The sequence below is a fragment of the Cryptomeria japonica genome, chromosome 7 (genome assembly GCF_030272615.1).
Source record: "Cryptomeria japonica chromosome 7, Sugi_1.0, whole genome shotgun sequence".
Classification (NCBI taxonomy): Eukaryota; Viridiplantae; Streptophyta; class Pinopsida; order Cupressales; family Cupressaceae; genus Cryptomeria; species Cryptomeria japonica.
Genome location: NC_081411.1, coordinates 286,233,446 through 286,250,541, shown reverse-complemented (window position 1 = coordinate 286,250,541; position 17,096 = coordinate 286,233,446).

The window sequence follows — 17,096 nt, the reverse complement described above, 5'->3', positions numbered from 1 at the left end:
CTGTGACTGCCACTGTTTGGGCCTGGAGCCCTGCTGTCCCTGAGGTGGCCTCTGTCTCTGATTCTGCTGTGACTGCTGTGGAGGAGGGGGTTTATGGGACCCCGAAACATTTCTGTGGTTGCCTTTCCAATGGGGTTTCTGAAACCCGAAAGGCTGGGGAGCTGGGTTTCGGTTCTGGAACCGATCCCTCGTGTCCTGTGGCCTGATTTGAATCTCCTCGGCTATAAGGGCCTTCTCTACGGCAACCCGAAGGCTCCCTAGAGCGGCCATCCTCACTGGTCCTACTATCCCAGCATTAAGCCCCCTAACAAAACGGTTGACGAGTAGCTTCTCGTCCTTCAGGTAATCTACATAGGGTAGGAGCTCTATAAACTTACTCTCGTACTGGGTCACTGTGAGACCCTTCTGCTGGAGGTCATGGAACTCATCGATCCTACGCTGCCGGAAGTGCTCTGACAAGTACCTCTCTCTGAACCTCTCTGTGAAGATTTCCCATGTGATGGTATCTGCAGTGAGTCCGCACTTGAATTCCTCTTGCTTCCACCATGTGGAGGCTGTCGATCTCAGAAGGTGGACTGCAACGCGTGCCTTCAGATTGCTTTCATAAGATCGCAATGCGAAGCACCGATCTAGGCTTAAAAGCCATGCCTCAGCCTCTACTCCGTCAGTAGTTCCTCCAAAAGATGGCGGCTGGAGGCGTAAAACCTCTCTAATCAGGTCTCCTGGTTCCTGACGTGCTCTCTCAAAGTACACAGGTGCTGCTACTGGAGGGGGTTCAGGCAGGTGAACGGACTCTGGCTCATGCTCTGCCTCATCCTCTACGGAGTTAGGAGGTGGACTCCTACTCCGTTCCCTATCAACTGATCTATGACTCCCTGAGTTCTGATTGTCTGCATGACGGTCCACTGCTGGAAGCCTGTCCTGTACTATCCCAATCAAGTTCGGAAGAGCTAGCAAGATGTCTTGGTTAGGGTCAACCGGTGGTTCGGGAGGTGCTTCCGGGTTCCCTTCTGGAACCGGTTCCTCCCTAGCAACATCCTCGCCTGCCATACGTGTACGCCTAGGACCCCTTCCGCGCTTGCGAGCTTGTCGCGTAGTCGGAGGCATCCTTATGAGGAAACAAGAAATAAAATAAATAAACAATTAATTAAATAATTTAATTTTCATATATTTTTATTTTTATTTTTCCGTTTAAGAAAATATTTGATTAATTTAGATAATTAAAGCGAAACGTAATGGAGAAAGGTTCCTAGTGTTGGAAACCTTGCTCTGATACCAAAATGTCGTGCCCAAACTTTAGGGCACAAAAACGGAACAACAAAATTTTTTTGACGTCATGAACTCGCTATAAATCCTAATACATAACGACTGTATTTAAAGTTTTGTCTTATCTAGGATGTAATTAACTTACTTACTAAGGTTAAGTTAAATAACCAACTCGAGCGAGTGACTTGATTGGTGAAGATTAATTTGCATTGCCGATTAGTTAGCTAGCTCAATTACCTAAGACAAGTTGTCGCTAATTAAATCAAGGAATAATTGGTTACCTTAAGGTATTAAATCATTCCCAATCCATATAAGGATAATGCTATTGATTAATTGATACACCTGCGAAATTATTATATACATCCAACTGATGAGGGTTCGAATTACTACAATGTCATTTGTCCACTAAAACCGACAATAAGCTAAGGCCAATTCTAATTTTCCCTAACTTCTTAATTTGTCGATTAAATTAAATTTGGCCCAAGCTTACCCCCAAGGGTTTATGGTCCATAAAATTGGTTCTACAAATTCCCCTTTTTAAATATTCCTAATACCCCAAATATAATTAGGGAAGTATTGATTAATTAATTAAATTAATCGAGTTGATGTATGGTGTTTCCGATTTTGATAACCCCTTCATTCTTAAATCCCTTTTTAAAATTTCAAATCTCCTAAGGAGTAAATGGACGTATAATAATCCTATCATTAATTAACCCCATTTCATATATTAAAACCAAGTTTAAAACTCCAATCTAAATGGTCATATAAAAGAAAATCCCATTATTGAATTGCCCCCAAAATATATATATATTAAAATCAATGTTTAAAAATCCCCATTTAAATTCCTTATATATATATATATATATAAAATCATATATATATATTTTTAAATACTAACCCTCATTATAATTTCAAAATTAATTATGATGCTCTACTTTAATTCTCTTACTTATATATATATACATATATATATAAATACATTTATTTGTATATATATATATATATATATATATATATATATATATATATATATATATATATATATATAATTCTTATAATGCTAACCCTAACCCGAAATTGGGTTAGGGTTGCATTTTTATAATTTACACTTGACCTATTTTATTTTTTCATCCTTTTATACCCTAACCCGAAATGGGTTAGGGTTTATTAAACGTCTATATTTTATTGAGTGTCCTTTTTTTTTTTTTTGTGGTTTTGGAGGTTGCAGGTACGGCAAGCTAGGGCACGGCGGAGGGTTTCGCAAAGAGGAGGCGGCGCGGGGCTCTCCCGGTCGCCACTGTGTTTATACACAGTGACGGCGGTTGCCGTCCACTGTGTATAAGCACAGTGGCGGCCGCGGACCGTCCACTGTGCTTACACACAGTGGCGGCACCCTCCGTGCCGTCCACTGTGGGTAAGCACAGTGGCGCGGCCCGAGCGCCGCCCACTGTGTTTACACACAGTGGCTCGGCCTTGCCGTGCCGTCCACTGTGGGTAAACACAGTGGCGCGGCCCGAGAGCCGTCCACTGTGTTTACACACAGTGGTTCGGCCAACAATGTTATTACAAGATTTTTTTTGTTATTCATTTAAATATATTCGTGGGTTGATAAAAACATGTTATAAGATGTGATTTTTTGAATATATCGAATATATATATATATATATATATATATATATTTGTATATATATGTTTTAAAACACATATATCCATTGTTATGATCAGATCATAACATAAATGTGTTTGTTGGTTTTGTTCTACAGACATCTACAGGGTATGTTTTTTCAGATGCATATATATATATATATATATATATATATATATATATATATATATATATATATATATATATATATATATATATATATATATATATATATATATATATATATATATATATATATATATATATGAAGTTTATTCTGCAATTCTTTTGTATGTTTGAAACAGAGATGCACAAGTCCAAAATGCATCCTTTATTTTGTTGTTACAGGGGTATGCACATACAGGGAGCTTATACATATATATATTCTCTATATATATAGGTATATATTCTCTATATATATAGGTATATATTTTCAATATATATACTTATATACATATAGAAATGTATATATGACTAAATGTTGAAGTAATAGGGTTAAAAACCCTTATATCGTTTTGAGATTTCAAACATCTACATTCTGTTTTTTTTTTTTTTGTTTTCTAACAGCATTTAGAATAGATCTATTTTCTTCTTCTTCCTTTCATTAAAACTTGGTACAGAAATAAAATAGTTCTGGTTTTCTTTTTACAGTCATAAAATAACAGAATCTAGACTATGCAAGTAAATAGTGAGAAATAAAAAAAACAATACTAGTTCACTCTTTTTTTTAAAACAGACATAAAATTAACAGAATTTAAGCTATGCAAGTAAATAATAACCCTACTGCATTTCTTTTTCTTTTCCTTACTAATGCAGTAAATAAACATGTTACAGACCATATTTAAATGTAGACTACAGCAAACACAATAGACATAAAAATATAATAAAAAGAATTACATTTACATTGTTTTTCCAGAATGCTAGTTACAATAGCCCAAATAAGAAAATGGGTAGATAATCTAACAGTCCCCCTTTTTTTTTTTTTCTAATCTTTACACAGAAAATAATAATTACATTTGTTTAAACAGAAACAGAATCATTTTAAGCCCTATATCTACATATGCACTTTCTCTTCTTTTTCTTTTGCTACAAAGCATAAGTTTACATTTCTTTCTTCCTTTCAGCATTTAAATAAAAATAAGAAATCTGAATAGAAGTCTGCAACACCAAAATCTGCAACTCCTAGTCTTTTTCCCCAAGCCACCTGCAAGTAAAGTTTTAGGACTGTGACCATGGGATGCTCACCTCCCAGCCTAGGCTTACCAGAAGCCACCCCCGAGCTAGGAGAATCAAGACCTAGACGGGTTACAACCAAGCAATACAACATAACAATAGGGCAAACACACAACACATACACTTTCCCATCCCAAGCTACACTATCACCACATTTGTGGAGATCAATCTATGGGTGGAAGTGGACCAAGTACCGTTGGGGAGACTGCAGCCAAAAAAAATATCACAAGCCACCTCATGGCAACACAAAATACTCAATCAGAATTCATCCCAACCACCTTATGCCCCCCCAAAGGCTCAAAGCCATTTCTCTCCCCTTATGACCCCCAAATGCATACACAAGGCTATGCAGCAAGGGTCACAAAGGACACCCTTGAGATCACTCTCCTTAAGGAGAGCCTCTCACCCAAGGCTGTCATGCTTCTTCCACCCCAAGATCATCCTACTCTCCCAAGAGTAGGAGATCTTGGACACTCCCAAAACAAAAACACAAAACAGAAAAACATAGAATAAAACTACACATTATTTTCTTCTACAACATTATACATACACACTTCCTTTACAAGCAAATCTTTCCTTCAACAAAACAACATAGCTAACATAAACAACATAAACAAGAGGAGATAACAACCAACCTTATTCTGCCAATAGGTATTCTAAACTTGGTTGGAGATGAGCTGCCCAATCCACACAACTTTCTGCAAATCTTGGCCACCAAATTCCTCTAAAATTTTCTAAAACTGGTTTTTTTTCCTTTCAAATTTTTCCAAAAATCTCCAAAAGTGGAGAGTGGGTGATTAGCTCACTAAGCTTCCATTCTTAGCCTAAGAAGGCCTCTCTCACTCCTTCCAACCTCTTGGATAGAGTGAGTGATCTCCCATTGGGTTGGTCTTCCCTAGGTCTTACACACTCCCTAACCTAGGTGCCTAGAGAAGGGAAATGGAATGGGGAAGAGGGATTACTCTCTCCAAGAAGGTTATCCTACCAAGGAGGGCACTCCTATAGATGGAATTCGTCCATCTTGGGAAAACCACTTTTTTGGGTGGTTAAACAAGTCCTAAGGGAAAGACACATGGCCAATTTTGGCCTTCACCCATAGGTACCCCATGAGGCCTAATAGAAAAGCTCTAAAATTGACTCTAGGAGTTGATTTGACCTTCAGAAAGTCCACCTGAAGTTAACCTACGGGTCAACTCTGAGTTGACCTTCCTTGTGGCTCTCTAACCTAGATTTCTTGGTTCCTTCAAGGATAATTAGGGGATATAACTATTAACAAAAATAAAACTTTCAAAAAGGTGACATGACAATTGCCAACACAACATACTACATAGGTGTCAAGTGACACTACAAAATAATTCCACATCACAATAACCACATGGCAATTGTCCCTTAAACAATTTAATCAATCCAATAAATACAAATTACACTCATGCAACATTTTACATTTACGAATAAAATACAGTACATACGGGGTGTTGTCTCTCCAAATAGACAACCCCTAGTTTTACTAACGCACATTGGCCTAGGCTTGATTCTCCCTAATATTTCCATGGTCACATGGATATTTTCCTGCACATCTCAATTTAAACATTAGTACTTCCCAAATAGCCTCATATAATATATAAAATCACATAATCAGAATACAATACATTCATTCTACAAAGACTTGACATTATGAAATATAATTTGTCACAATTCAAAGCAATTTCCTCATAATCCTCAAAATTTGATCCATCTACAATATATGCAAACATTTTCCAAACAGTATATCAAATCCTGAAATTCAGATAATAACCTGCATCATCACAACATTACCCTAATCTAGAATCATATAATATTCTATAATCCACAAGGCATAGAAATGAAGCATCCACATATATCAATGTTACCAAAATCGCGGAATCATGAAAAGTTCTATATCCATAGTGTGTCCAAACTAGTATCCCAAAATAGTTCCAAAATGAAAATAACTGAAGAGATAGGATGGGTCGGGGTAGGGCCTCACAGGAAATCCCTCAGAGTGTCCTTGAAGGTTCCCAAGGTGTTTAGAGCAGGAGTTTTGACTGGTGAAAGGTTCTAGACCAATTTTGTCAATCTACAGGTTAAGCCTAACACCCCACAAAATAGTGAAACATTGGAAACCACGCCTATACAGATAAACCAGATACATTTTTCTAATATTGTCTATAACTTCCAAAAGGGTATCCGAACCCATGATTTATTCTTAGGCTTGTTTGGGAATTTTGCAAATTAAACCCCAAAAATCGCTTAAAGAGGGCTAATGCAATTAGGCCTATTTAGGTGCCGGTAGAGACCTCGAAGCCTTGAGAAACCATGGAGATGGAGTTGGTGAGTCTTAAACTTAAAAAAACAATGAAGAAACCTTATTAATGCATTGGGAAACCATAAGAAGAGTTGGTGTGTTAAGATCCTAGCAGGAGTGGTTGGAGCCCAGGAGAGGTGAGTGTGAGTAACTGAGGTGACAACCTCAAGTGGAGGAGTTGATTGTCTAGAAACCATTGGCTATACCTAGGAGAAAAGTCAAGAAGGTTTAGACCTTGGAGGTCTTAGTGTCATAACCCTTACCAAGTTCCATAGGAAGGACTTGAGTAGTAGTAGGGTTGAGTAGGACAAGTCACTCAAGAAGGTGAAACAAACAAGGCTCCAAGACTCTCTACATCAGAGTGGTATCAGAGCCATTCTTTGAAAGATTTGGTGTATGTCAGATTGTGAAGAATCAGAAGAAAATTCAATGCCTCCAAAGGAAATGACTCTAGAAGCCATCCGACAGATGGTGGCAAAGATGCTAGAAGGATTGAAGGATTTAGGAGGAAGTAGAGGAACCAAAGAGGTAAAGAAGGAGAAGGGAAAAGTTAAGACAGAATGGGGTTATGAGACTGATGAAGAAGTGGAAGATGGAGAGGAACCAATAGTAGTAGCTATGCCTCAAGACCAAAAGTTATTCCTAGATGTAGTCAAATCCATTTCTAAGGACAACTTGGATGGATTACCCACATATGGTGGAAACCTCAATGGAGAAGAGTTTCTAGATTGAATAGAAGCTCTCAATAATCACTTTGATTATAAAGAAGTAGCAGAAGAGAAAAGAGTCAATATGACCAAATCAAGAATGAGAGGATCAACATTGGTTTGGTGGAATATGATATAAGAAGAAAGGATACAAGAAGGCAAAAAGAAGATAACTTGATGGGAATGTATGAAGATAAGAATTAAGACACAATTCCTTCTAGGAGATTATGAAGTTCAAATTCATAAGAGACTCCAAAATCTAAAACAAAGGGAGTTAGATGTCAATGCATATACTGAAGAGTTACATAAGCTCAGTTTGAGGGCTAGGAAGCATGAGAATGAGGTGAAGAAGTTGGCTAGGTATATGAATGGCCTTAGACAAAATATAGAAGATGGGATAAGTATCCTCACCCCAGACACTGTCCATAAGCGTTTTCAGTTGGCCCTAAGGGCAGAGGAGAAGATCAAAAGGAGGAGTGAACAAAATAAAAAACATAGGGGAGGAAAGAATTTCAAAGGTAGAGGGAACTTTGGTAGAGGGCAAAAATCACCAAGAAGTGAAGAGCAACAAGGTCAAGAAGGCAGTGGAGACTCTCAGAGAGCAGCATTTAGAGGATCCTATAGAGGAAGGAGCAATTTTAGGGGCAGGTTTGGAAACTCAGGTAGAGGAAATACAGTTTTCACTGGTTGGTGTTATCATTGCAATCAAGCTGGGCATACCATGAGTAAGTGCCTGGGAAAAGCCTCAAGCTCCACAAGTTCATACATGGGGAAAGAAGAACTCAATTATTGCAAGAGGAGGACACTCAGAGTGTAACTTCTTCAATCAACAAAGCAGGCCCAGTGACAGAGGGAGAAAATTTGATGATGAGGAGAACAATGCTCAAGATACCCCAAGCTTAAGAGCCACCACAAAGGAAAATCTTGTTTAGGACCACTTGTAGGTCACATGGAAAGATTTGTAAAGTGATTGTAGATTCAGGTTCCACTGAGAATATTGTCTCAGTTGAAATGGTGGAAAAACTCAAACTAAAAAGATTACCTCACCTCACACCCTATAAGGTGTCATGACTCAACCGGGGTCAACATGTATTGGTTGATTAACAAGCATGGGTGGATTTTGAAATTGGTGAGTACATGGACATATTATTATGTGACATAGTGCCTATGGATGCTTGCCATTTTCTGTTGGGTCGTCCATGGCAGTATGATGTGAAAGCTACTCATGATGGAGAGAAGAGCAACTATCTTATCACCAAGAATGGGAGAAAGTATCGAATGGATCCACTACCTAAACCAAAGGAAGAAAAAAAAATAGGCTCAAGTGTGATGCTAATGAGTGGAAAAGAGTTTCTGAAAGAGTTGAAACAAGAAGGGCATCAAGGCCATGCTATAGTGTTGAAACTTAGAGAAGAAGCTAAGGCAGATCCAATGAGTGAAGTGCCTCAAGATGTGAAAGGACTACTCCAATAATACGTAGAAGTGATAGGGGATGACTTACCTGATTCCTTGCCTCCAATGAGAGATGTAAATCATCAAATAGACTTAATACCAGGGGCCAATCTACCAAACAAAGCTGCCTACAAAATGACACCTAGTCAAAATGAAGAGATCACCAAACAAGTGCAAGAACTCTTAGACAAAGGGTTTATCAGGAAGAGTTTGACTCCATGTTTTGTTCTTAATATGTTAGTGCCTAAGAAGGGAGGAAAATGGAGAATATGCATGAACTCTAGAGCAATTAAAAAGATTACCATAAGGTACCGGTTTCCCATGCCAAGGATTGAGGACCTATTAGACAATCTAGGAGGTGCGAGCTACTTCACCAAGGTGGATTTAAAGTCTGGTTACCATCAGATTAGAATCAGACCTAGAGATGAATGGAAGACAACCTTTAGAACCAATGCAGGCTTATATGAGTGGTTGGTAATGTCATTTGGCCTCACCAATGCACCTGGTACCTTCCAAAGGCTCATGAATGAAGTCTTAGTTGAGTTTATTAGTAGATTTGTAATTGTATACCTTGATGACATTCTGATCTACAACAGGTTCAAGGAGGAACACCTCAATCATTTGGAGATGGTTTTGAAGAAGTTGAAGGAGGCTCAACTCAAGATTAACATTAAAAAATGTGAGTTCTTGAAAACAAAGCTTGTATACCTTGGTTTTGTTACTTCTCATGGATGTTTAAAAATGGATCCAAGTAAGGTAGAAGAAATACTTAATTGGCCTATCCCTAGGGGCATAAGTGAAGTTAGAAGCTTTCATGGAATGACATCTTTTTATAGGAATTTTGTGAGAAATTTTAGCCATGTTTGTCCTCCTATTCTCAATACTATTAAAGGAGGGATTAAATGTCACTTTAAGTGGACAAAGGAATCCAATAAGGGGTTTGAGATGTTGAAAACCAAGATAGCAGAGTTTCCAACCCTTAGATTGCCTGATTTCAATAAGTTGTTTACAGTAGAATGTGATGCAAGCCAAAGGGCAATAGGGGCAGTTTTAAGCCAAGAGGGACATCCTATAGCTTTCTTCTCAGAAAAGTTAAATGAAGCTAAGGAAAGGTACTCCACATATGACTTGGAGTTGTATGAAATGGTCCAAGCATTGAAAAAATGGTGACACTACTTGCTGCCCAAAGAGTTTGTAGTCTTCATTGACAACCATGCCCTTAGTTTTCTCAATGGGCAAGAGAAGTTGAACCAAAGACACCTAAAGTGGGTTGAGTACCTACAATCTTATACATTCACTATTAAACACAAGAAAGTGACAGCCAACAAAGTTCTTGATGCACTAAGTAGGAGAATCATGACCATGCAGGAGATTCAATTGCAAAGTGTGGGTTTGAGTGAGTTAAAAGACCTCTACAAAGATGATAAGGATTTTGCAGAGATATATAAGGTTTGTTCTGATTTTTCTAATACCTCACATGTCTCTTATTCATAATACATGGTAAAAGAGGGTTTTCTATTCAAAGGTCATCTTCTTTGCATACATCAATGTTCTATGAGACAAAATATTATTCAAGAGAAGCATCAAGGAGGTCTAGGAGGTCATTTTGGCATTGATCAGACTTTGGAGCAAGTTGGTAGGTTTTATTATTGGCCCAAGTTACAATCATAAGTGAGAATATTTGTAGAGAAATGTACCATCTGCCAAAGAGAAAAAGGAACCTCAAGTAATGCCGGTCTATATCAGCCCTTTGACATACCTTAGAGGCCTTGGGAATGTTTGAGCATGGATTTTGTGTTAGGTTTGCCTAGGACACCAAGAGGATTTGATAGTGTGTATGTGGTAGTAGATAGGTTTAGCAAAATGGCACATTTCATACCTTGCAAGAGTACCAATGATGCCACCTATATTGTAGGCCTCTTCTTCAAGGAAATAGTCTCCAATCAACATTGTGAGTGATAGAGATGTGAAGTTTTTGAGCCACTTTTGGAGGATACTTTGGAGGAAGTTGGGCACCAAGTTATCCTTTTCATCTGCCTATCATCCTAAATCAGATGGTTAGACAAAATTATTCAACTGGTCATTGGGTAACTTGCTAAGATGTCTTACCAAACAACATGGGCAGACTTGGGATCTAGTACTTGGACAGGTAGAATATGCATATAATGACTCAGTGAACCATACCACCAGTAAAAGTCCTTTTGAGATAGTGTATGGATTCCATCCTAGGGGAATATTAGAGCTCAGAGATATCAGTTCAATGGCACCCAAGAGTGCACAAGAGGAGAACTTTGCAGAAGGCATTAAAGAGGTGCATGATAAGGTAAGGCAGTCCTTACAACAAAAAACCGAGCAGTACAAGGTTAAAGCTGATAAAACAAGGAGGAAGCTACAATTTCAAGTAGGAGACTTAGTGCTGGTATACCTTAGGAAGGAGAGACTTCCAAAAGGGCAGCCTATCAAGCTCACGATGAAGAAAATTGGACCTCCCAAGGTGGTGCACAAGTATGGGCATAATGCCTATGAGGTTGAACTTCCACCTACCTTGGGGATATCTCCTATCTTTAATGTATGTGATCTCTATCCATACAAGGGAGAGTCACCAATAAATCAGTTAGACATGCCATCACTGGTTCATGAAGATTGGGTAAAGAATTTGCCACCTAGTCAACGGATTGAGTTAGAGAGTATCTTGGATACCAAGATAGTAAAAAAGACAAGGAAAGGAGTTTGCACGCACTATCTTGTTAACTGGAAAGGGTTACCAAATTTAGATGCCATGTGGATGTCAGAGGCAGATATACTTCAGCATGGAGTGGAGATTTCAGACCTTATAACTCAAGGGACTTGAGTTCTTTGACCCAGGGGAGTATGGTGCAGAACACCTAGCACTCCAAGAAAGTAAGCTTTGATTTATTTCTAGTTCATGAGTTAATTTATGATGTAATAATGTACCAACCATTGAGGACTCAGTAGAGCCATGGTTGAGTTGTCCAAATTCTGGTTTGAGTCAATTGTGCTCAGGATGCTGTTAACCTGAAAAGTGAGATGCTTAGGTAGTTCACAGGAAAAATAATCAAGATGAATGTATTCATGAATTAGGAGTAAATTGAGGTGTGTTTATGTCTTTTAAGGTGTTTTAGGACCTTCAAGAGTCTTAGAATGCAATAGAATGCAACATTGCATCTTGGAGCAAAAGTTGTCAACAGTTGCTGAGCAACATTTTACAATTTCTTGCAAAAGTTGCATTTTTTGTTATGGGCATTAGGAAGTTGGTTGAAATGACTAAAACAAGTGGATATAAGCCAAACTTCACTTCATTTTACGAGTTAGAGGTTTGGAAACACAAGAGTAAGTTTTTGGTTTGTGAAACAATCTTGTTTCCACTGGTTTTGACAATTTTGTCTTGTTTTCATTGCTTGTACGGTCCAATACAGACTAGATGGTGTAAAATTATTACAATATTTGTATGTTTATTGCATTTTATTTCAATAAGGTTGATTTCTAGGTTTGATCATTCCAGGTTGTAAAGATTTCTCTCATTCTTTGCAACTAGGAGCAAAACCCTTGCAAGTAGGGTTTAAGAGCAAGAAATGGCTCTAGCCTAGGCATTCTTTGATGGCACTTGTTGAAATAATTAAGAATTATAGGTTAGGGTCTGTACATAGTTTTGGAATAGGGTGTGTGATGTTACAGGTCCAGGAGGAGGAGAAACAATGAAGAGCTAGGCTCACCGCTGGGAGTAGGTGAATTAGGACAGTAAGCAAAGTGCGATTTGTGAGCACTTGGAGATTGATGCAGGCCCAAGTGGCATATTTATGGAAAGCCCTCATAGTTTCCTTGAAGGTTCCCAAGGTTTTTAGAGTATTATTTTTGATTGGCGAAAGGTTCTAGACCAATTTTGTCAATCCACTGGTTAAGCCTACAACGCCACAAAATAGTGCAACATTGGAAACCACACCTGTATGAATAACCCAGATGTAATTTTCCAATATTGTTTACAACTTTGAAAAGGGCATCCTAATCCATGATTTAATCCTAGGATTGTTTGGGAATTTTGCAAATTAAACCACAAAAACCGCTTAAGGAGGGCAAATGCAGTTAGGCCTATTTAGGTGCTGGTAGAGACCTAGAAGGCTTGAGAAACCATGGCGATGGAGTTGGTGAGTCTTAAAATTAAAAAAATAATGAAGACACCTTATTAATGCATTGGGAAACCATAAGAAGAGTTGGTGTGTTAAGATCCTAGCAGGAGTGGTTGGAGGCTAGGAGAGGTGAGTGTGAGTAACTGAGGTGACAACCTCAAGTGGAGGAGTTGATTGTCCAAAAACCATTGGCTATACCTAGGAGGCAAGTCAAGAAGGTTTAGACCTCAGAGGTCTCAATGTCATAACCATTACCAAATTCCATAGGAAGGACTTGAGTAGTAGTAGGGTTGAGTAGGACAAGTCATTCAAGAAGGTGAAACAAACAAGGCTCCAAGACTCTCTGCATCAAAGACCTAACCCACACTTAGAACCTCTGGAAAATTGAATTGAACATTTATAGCAACTGGGAAGTAGACTTAAAAGGGAAGAAGAATCCCAAACTGAATCAAGGTACTTAGTCTTTGATTACCCATGTGTGTGAAAGTGAGTTCATTCCAACTCATATGATCATTGCAATCTTTAGAATCCAACATGGCTAGCTACATGAGTTACCCTGACTTCAAAAGCATCCTGGATAGAGCCTTGCTTCCAGCGAGCGTCCATAGCCCCGATGAGGTTATCACTATAATCTCACAAATATTGCTCCATTGCCAGCCAGGCACCCATAGCCCTGATGGAGTTACTTGCATGTTCCCATAGCTATGCATTTTGATATTGTTTTTTTTTTCTTGATATTTCTTTTCTTGCTCATACTTTTGATCTTTTGATATTTCTTTTTTCTCTTTATTTTCCTTGCATTGGATTGTAAGTGATGAAACTTATATGGGTCTGATAATTACAGTGGCATTGAAGCAAGATTTTAGATTTTTCACTAGCAATGTCTTCAATTTAAGAGATCACAATGATTTAGAGCAATCGATTAAGTGTATGAGATACATTAATCAAAAGATGTTGGTACCAAGATACGATAAGTTGTTCTTTTTTGGATTGAGTGTGTATCCCAACCAAAATAAAATGTTAAAGAGGAACAACCTCGAATTCTGAAGCATTTCATGAATATATATCTAGGAAAAGGACTGGACATGAGATTCGAGCATGGGCAAGTATGTGACAAAATGACACAAATGCCTATTTCATAGATGAAAGATTTATGCAAAGGATTGAATGATAGGGATTGAAGGATAGAAAAGAGGTGTTGCATAATAGATAGAATGTTTGAAGATTTGTGTGAGGATAGATGGAAATGTATTCAGGATGAGTGTTGGTACACAACTTGAGAAGTGATGAAGAGATGGAGGAAAATTGAATTTTGGGACATAAGGACCCAAAATAGATAGAGGAAATGATGGAAGAATAGTTTTGGAAAGTGTTTAGATAGATGGTTGAAAGAAGTTCCAAGATGTGTTCCTTTCTTGATCTTTCTTATGGATCATTTGAGGTGATGGATTGGTTGATGGAGGGAGGTAAGGACCCAAGATGGATGGAAGGGATGGAGAGTTTGACTTTGGAATGAAAGGACCTAAGATAGATTTGGAGGAAGAAGGGTTTGACTTTGGAATGAAAGGGACTAAGATAGATTTGGAGGAAGAAGAGTTTGAATTTGGAATGAAAGGACCTAAGATAGATTTGGAGGATGAAGAGATTGACTTTGGAATTAAAGGACCTAAGATAGATTTGGAGGATGAAGAGATTGAATTTGGAATGAAAGGACCTAAAATGGATTTGGAGAATGAAGAGATTACTTGATCTTGATCTTGACTTGGAGTAGGATCATTTGTGCCTTTTTCTTGATTTTCAATTAGATCAGTGGAGGATATGGAAGGGATATCATACTTTTTCTTAGGAGATGGATGTTGAATGGGACTTTGCTCTTGAGATAAAAGGGGATCACCGTGGATGGAATACAAAAATCTTAGGGGATCATCATAAGATTCTTTTGGTGGGATCTTGATAAAAAATGGGATTAGATTGGAGAGCCATGATATCTTGATCTTGATTTAGGTTAGGAATCATTTCCTTTGATTGAGTTTACTTTTTTTTTTTTCTCGATTTGATGATGAATGGCCATATGAATGATCAAAGTTGATGTTTTTGATAGGTTGATTTAGAGAAATTTACTCCTTTTGATAAGGGCCCTAGGACTAGGTTGTCTCTTCTTCGACTTAGTTTTGTGATGAAGACTTGTTCTTCTCAAAATATGAAGATTGGTCATATACGAATGATCAAAGGTTGATGTTGATGTTGGATTTGGATACTTCATTTGAATAATCAAGTTTTAATGTATCAAGTAGAAGATTAGTTTGATTCGCCTCCATGAAAAAGTGTGTCAAATGATATGGATAAAAGTCTCTCAATATGGAAACTTGATTTGACAACTTAAGGATTAAACTAGGTATGTTGTTTTAATAGAAATCTGTTGGATGGTGGAACCTTGATCACTGTTATGATACTGCCTGATGTTGTTGGATGAAGTCTTATCTTGAGCTAGTTTAGGATTCAAAAAACTTGTTCTAAGAATGCCTTGTTGAGTTTGAAAATTTTCTCATGGATGATCGGATTCAAAATTTGGTTGGCGAGTTTGCTAAAGGACCTAAAAGGGTATGCAAGACTGTTGATAAAATTTTCGCAAGATGATTGATTTGCTCTCTATTTTTTCCTAGTTTTGAACATGCGTTAAGACATAAACTGAATGTGCTAAAGAATGTTTAAGATGCACTACAGAAATCTCTCTATGCACTATGCTGCATTTCCCACATGCTAGTTTAGACTGTTTAAAACTAACTATTCTGGATGGGTTACACGCTAATATGTTCTGATTACGCGCTGTTGTTTGGATTGAAAGCGCTATGATTTGTCTTGAATGTGCTATACTGATGTTTGAATGTGCTATAATGATGTTGACAAGTGCTACCTTAAATTTTACCAATATGATACTGATTGTGCGCTAAGTTGAGTGATGAAAGCGCTAAGTTTTGGTGTGAATGCACTACTGAATGTTTGAGATGCACTAGGCTGTTGCTCCTATGCGCTAACTATCCTGATTTCTTTGTTTGATGCTTTTGCTGCGATGTTGAAAAATAACACTTGACTTGATGGATACTTCATTTTGGATACTCAAGCTTACTAAGTCGAATAGAGGGTTTGTTCGATAGGCCCCTATGACAAAGCACATCAAATGATATGGATAAAGTCTTCCGATATGGAAACTTGATTTGACTAACTTGAATACCTAGCTAGGTATTGTTGTCATTGACATAGTTGGATGATAAACTCTCGATCACTTGGTTTGATACTCCCCTAATCTTGTTGGATGAAAGTCTTTCTTAAAGGTAGTTGAAATGTTGATAACCACCTCAAAAGATGCTTTGTTGGATTTGGAAGTCTTCTCCACTTTATGATTTTTCCTTGATTGAATTGACTTTTGAGTTTGATTGATTGATATTTTTGCAAGATGTTTTAACATTTGCGACAAGAATACATATCACACATGAAGAAAATGGTCATCCTAATGCTAAACATTGAGTGTATGTTCTTTTGAGGACGTGTTCAAATCCCTTATGTTATCACTGGTTTTATTTACAACAAAAGACACATTAGATAGACTCTTTATTCAAAGATCATTGACAATATCATAGCCCACTAGTCTCGATACTTGGTCAGCTCAAACAGCCGTGTCACCCCCTAGGGGGCGCCCGTTTTTTTGCCTTCTGCTAGAAATTAACTCAAAGTGAATTGGTTCACAATTGAGTAGTTATCTTGGGAGATATATGGTGAGTGATCTTGGGGGCGGATTCTTCCCCACCCTTGCACTATGATATTGCTAATGTTTGGCAACTGACTTAGATCAAAGTTTCTACTGTTAAGGTTCGTAATCAGGCTTCCGTTTGGTCTTCAGTGATGAACTCCCTCGGGAGGCTTCCCAACCTTTAGAACAAAGGCTTTACTTATCTTAAAGATACAGGGGGAAGGCTAATCGCTGAGAAAAATTGTTGAAGGGGACTTTCATTAGCCTCCACATTTGATTATAGTGGGTTGGAACACTTGGCGATAAAGTCGTTTCCCACTTAGGTCGTTCCCCTCTCATTGACCATTTAAATGGCACTCTAAGAGAAACTCGGGAGGGCAGGCCTGCTAAAGGATGTAAATGCTTGAAGTAAAGAAAGCTTAATAGTGGTTTGTATTTTTGGTCACTTAGTTAAGGGGAGAGCATATACCTTCCACTTTTGAGACAAGACAAACAAGTGTTCTTTTTAACCTTCAAAGCAATGATGATTTATCCTCTATTTGGAGATATTGCTCCAACAAACATGGTGTTCCTTTTA